Raw genomic sequence first — 4,064 nt, 5'->3', positions numbered from 1 at the left:
GTGTGGACTCAGGACACCGGGGCCTGCCCTGAGGAGGAGGAGAGGAGCGTGGCCACTTGGATTCGGAGAGACTGCACCAGAGATACAGGCGGTTGCCAGAGGAGAAGCTGGGCGGCGAGCTGTTTGGAATCAGAACGACGCTTCTGAACACCGGGGCCTGCCCTGAGGACAAGGAGGAAGAGGAGCGGCCGCTTGGATTCGGGTGACTACACCAGAGCTACAGGCGGTTGCCAGAGAAGGGGCTGCGTGGCGAGCTGTTTGGACTCTGACCACTTCTGAACCCCGGGGCCTGCCCGGAGGAGTAGGAGAAGGAGGAGGAGGAGCGCGGCGGGTCGTTTGGACTCGCAGTGACTGCATTAGCGCTCCAGGTGGCTGCTAAGAGGAGAAGGCGAGTGGTGAGTTGTTTGGTCTTAAAGTGACAGCTCCTGAACACATGGGGGCTGCCTGGAGGAGAAGCGTGGTGGGACGCTTGGTCTTGAGTGGCCGCACCTGAGCTCCAGGCGGTGCCCAGAGGACCCGTGCAGCGGGTCACGTGGATTCAGAGCCACTCAGAGGGACTGCTCCTGAACACCCGGGGGGTTATCTGGAGAAGGAGGAGGAACGGGGAGGGTCACTTCGACTCGGAGTGATTGATTGCCCCTGGCTATGGGTGGTTGGTGGGAGGAGGAGGCACGAAGTGAGTTTCTTGGACTCCTAGTGACTGCACCGGCATACTGGGCGGCTGCCTGGAGGAAGAGGCCTGTGGCGGGTCTCTGGGACTCAGAGCGATTGTTCGGGGCCACAGGTGGCTGCTCAGAGGAAGGGCCACGCAGCCAGGCGATTAGGGGCAGAGCAGGGTCCCAGGATCTAGGAGGCTTCTGAGTGGAAGAGCCGCACAGAGACAGGCTTAGGGCGGAGCGAAGGTTCCAGGCCTGTGGGCAAATTCTCTGAGGAGGGGCACCCTAAAGAGATTCATCTGCGAAGGGTGAGGCTCCCAGGCCCAGGAGGTAGGGCCGGGCCCCTGGAAACTTTGCAGAGGAAGGCAGCCCAGCCCAGGCAGTAGCTGTAAATTGAGGGGAACCTCTAGGAGGAAACTGACCAGCGAGACCTCCCCACTGGGTGAGTCTTCCCTGCCTTGTGAGGTTTCCCCACAAGGATGGTAAAACCAGAGACACAGGCCCAAACAGGCCTTGCCTCAGCCCACAGCCTAGGTCCCCTTTGGATGACCATTGGTCAACAAGTGGAGGCACCTCTGCCCACTAGCAGGGAATATACCCCACCTGAAGGCCACCACTCCTAGAGAGGCAGCTTCCTTGTGGAGCACCGCATTATCAACTTCCTCCAAGACTTCAGCCTACTGAAGGCTAAGAGGGGATATATATAGAAATCTTCAGGGACATTGTAAATCAACAGAGGAAATCTGCAATATCTCAGCGGTCCACTGATATCTGAACAGTATGAGAAAACAAGGAAAGAAAATGATGCAAACAAATCTAGATGTTACATCAATAAAACCCAATGACAGCATGGCAGAAGAAATGACAGAAAAGGAATTCAGAATGTACATAATTAAAATGATCAGAGAAGCAAACGATGAGATGAAAGAGCAAATGCAAGCATTGAATGATCGCACCAATCGACAGTTAAAAGAGCAAATACAGGAAGCAAAAGATCATTTCAATAAAGAGTTAGAGATATTGAAAAAAAACCAAACAGAAATCCTTGACATGAAGGAAACAATAAACCAAATTAAGAACTCCATAGAAAGCATTTCCAATAGGATAGAACACCTGGAAGACAGAACCTCAGACATTGAAGACAAAATATTTAACCTTGAAAACAAAGTTGAAGAAACAGAGAAGATGGTAAGAAATCATGAACAGAATCTACAAGAACTATGGGATATCATGAAAAGGCCAAATTTAAGAATTATTGGGATTGAGGAAGGTCTAGAGAAACAAGCCAAAGGAATGAACAACCTATTCAATGAAATAATATCAGAAAATTTCCCAAATCTGAAGAATGAAATGGAAAATCAAGTTCAAGAGGCTTATAGGACTCCAAATACACAAAATTACAACAGACCCACACCAAGGAACATTATAATGAAAATACCGAACATAGAAAATAAAGACAGAATTTTAAAGGCTGTGAGAGAAAAGAACCAAATTACATTCAGGGGGAAACCAATACGCATATCAGCAGATTTTTCAATCCAGACCCTAAAAGCTAGAAGGTCCTGGAACAACATTTTTCAAGCCCTGAAAGAAAATGGATGCCAACCAAGAATCTTATACCCAGCAAAACTTACCTTCAAATTTGACGATGAAAAAAAATCCTTCCATGATAAACAAAAGCTAAAAGAATTTACAAAAAGAAAGCCAGCATTACAGAACATTCTCAACAAAATATTCCATGAGGAAGAGATGAAAACAAAGAAGTAAATCAGCAAAGGGAGGAATTATCCAAAAGGAATTGTCAAATAAAGGAGGAAACAAGTTGTGTCAAACAAATAAATAAACAAAATTTTAAAAATGAACCAAATGACCAGGAAACCAAATCATTTCTCTATAATAACCCTGAATGTTAATGGCCTGAATTAATCAATCAAAAGACATAGACTGGCAGACTGGATTAAAAAGAAAGATCCAACAATATGTTGCTTGCAAGAGACTCACCTCAGAGAAAAAGATACCCATAGATTAAAGGTGAAAGGATGGGGAAAAACATACCATGCACATGGACTCAGCAAAAAAGCTGGAGTATCCATCCTCATTTCCGATAATGTGGACTTCAAGCCAAAGTTAGTCAGAAGGGATAAAGAAGGTCATTTCATACTGCTTAAGGGAAGCATAAATCAGCAAGATATAACAATCATAAACATCTATGCTCCAAAGAGTGGCTCATCTATGTATGTCAAACAAATCCTTCTCAATTTCAGAAACCAAATAGACCACAACACAATAATACTAGGTGATTTTAACACGCCGCTCTTACCACTGGACAGATCTTCCAGACAAAAATTGAACAAAGAAACCATAGATCTCAATAACACAATCAATAATTTAGACTTAACGGACATTTATAGAATATACCATCCAACTAACAGTGAATACACTTTCTTCTCAGCAGCACATGGATCCTTCTCTAAAATAGACCATATATTATGCCACAAAGCTAATGTTAGCAAATACAAGAAGATAGAGACACTACCATGTATTCTATCAGATCATAATGGATTGAAGTTAGAAATAAATGAAAGAGTAAAACACAGAAACTATTCCAACATCTGGAGATTAAACAATATGCTATTATATGATGAATGGATAACAGAAGATATTAGGAAGGAAATTAAAAAATTCTTAGAGGTAAATGAGAACAAAGAAACATCATATCAAAATCTCTGGGACACTATGAAAGCAGTACTTAGAGGGAAATTTATTTCATGGAGCGCATTTAATAAAAGAAGTAAAACTCAACAAATAAACAACCTAACACTACAGCTCAAAGCCCTAGAAAAAGAACAGAACAGCACCAAAAGTAGTAGAAGACAGGAAATAGTTAAACTCAGAGCTGAAATCAATGAAATTGAAACAAAAGAAACAATACAAAAAATTGACAAAATAAATAGTTGGTTCTTCGAAAAAATAAACAAAATTGATAAACCTTTAGCCACACTAACAAAGAGAAGACGAGAGAAAACCCAAATCACTAAAATTCGGAATGAACAAGGAAATATCACAACAGACAGGATGGAAATACAAAACATAATTAGAAGCTATTTTGAAAATCTATACTCCAACAAAATAGAAAATTTCGAAGACATCAACAGGTTTTTAGAGACATATGAATTGCCTAAACTGAATGAGGAGGATATAAACAATTTAAATAGACCAATTTCAAGTACTGAAATAGAAGAAGTCATCAAAAGCCTACCAACAAAGAAAAGTCCGGGACCAGATGGGTTCTCAGCCGAGTTCTACGAAACCTTTAAGGAAGAGCTCATTCCAATACTTCTCAAAGTATTCCATAAAATAGAAGAGGAGGGAACCATCCCAAACTCATTCTATGAAGCCAATATCACA

This window comes from Sciurus vulgaris (genome assembly GCF_902686455.1).
Source record: "Sciurus vulgaris genome assembly, chromosome: 16".
Lineage (NCBI taxonomy): Eukaryota > Metazoa > Chordata > Mammalia > Rodentia > Sciuridae > Sciurus > Sciurus vulgaris.
The sequence above is the reverse complement of the archived record's forward strand: the minus strand, read 5'-3'. Positions refer to the sequence as shown.